General features: G+C 50.4%; 1 long non-coding RNA gene across 1 annotated transcript; it reads left to right on the top strand.

Moving 5' to 3' along the window:
• The first annotated feature begins 20 nt into the window (after nt 1-20).
• LOC113222144 lies at nt 21-429 on the top strand. The gene is made up of 3 exons (XR_003308250.1): nt 21-51; nt 140-224; nt 320-429. It is a non-coding gene; the product is annotated as an uncharacterized LOC113222144 (long non-coding RNA).
• Nucleotides 430-1,030: the final 601 nt, after the last annotated feature.

The raw sequence follows: 1,030 nt of genomic DNA, 5'->3' as shown, positions 1-1,030 counted from the left end.
TAGGAAAAGAAAGCAAACATCGAGAAACAAAAAACTGAAAGGGAGCTAGAGGTGAGTGGAGGGTGTGAAGTTTTCTCCTGTCCTCCGGAGAATGTTTCTTTCCTTCTCTTTCAGCACTTGCTTGGCTTTTCTCCCAAAGGTTCGAGTCCAGAGATTGAATATAGAGAAGGGGAAACTAAGTACGGACCTGTATCACATGAAACGCTCTCTCAGATACTTTGAAGGTGGGAATCTGGGCACCCTGTCATCCTTCAACCTGGCACTTTGACAGGTCTTTAGGGGGAGTCCTTTGGGCCCCATCTCAACTCTCTCATTACAGAGGAGTCCAAGGATCTGGCTGGCCGCCTGCAATGTTCATCGCAGCATAGAGGAGAGTTAGAGCAGGTTCTGTCTGCTGTCACCGCCACACAGAAGAAGAAGGCAAAACGGGTGAGTCCGACCACCTGCCCCGTCCCCTGGGAGCGCAGCTTCGCAGATGGAGGAGTGAGCCTAAAGGTCCCTTCTGCAGGATGGAGTGTCCTGCCCAGGAGGCAGCATGGCCATGTCTTGCTGCTTTTGTGTCCGGTTGTTAGAGGCAGCCTGGGGAGGAGTCAGCTGCTGTGGGTGAGTTGGGGGGTGCGGTGGGGAGCGAGCACTGGACGCAGAGCTTGGAGGCCAAGTGCCTGCCCTGCCCTTACCTGGCTGTGGTCTTGGCCAAGTCCTAGGTGGGGTATTGGGTACTTGTTCTGTGAAGGTCCAGAAGAGTACCTTTAGTATGTTACCATTTCTGTAGAGAGAGGAAACATGTGCATGTGTGTGTGTGTACATATAAAAACATGTCTGCAACGGTTCATAAAAAAACTCGGGAGAGAACAACAAGGTGGCTGGGACATACTTCCCTTCTGTACCTTCTGAGTTTTGCACTATGCAAAGCTATCATCATTTCAAAAACTGAGCAAAAGATTATTTTTCCCCTTGCTATCTGTGCTCCCAACCCCAGCAAGAAAAATGGGCTTAGAGAATCAGATAGACCTGGGTGTTCAAATCCCAG

This window comes from Piliocolobus tephrosceles, unplaced genomic scaffold (assembly GCF_002776525.5).
Source record: "Piliocolobus tephrosceles isolate RC106 unplaced genomic scaffold, ASM277652v3 unscaffolded_29622, whole genome shotgun sequence".
Classification (NCBI taxonomy): Eukaryota; Metazoa; Chordata; class Mammalia; order Primates; family Cercopithecidae; genus Piliocolobus; species Piliocolobus tephrosceles.
Note: the sequence above shows the minus strand (reverse complement) of the source record. Positions and strands in the feature narration are given on the sequence as shown.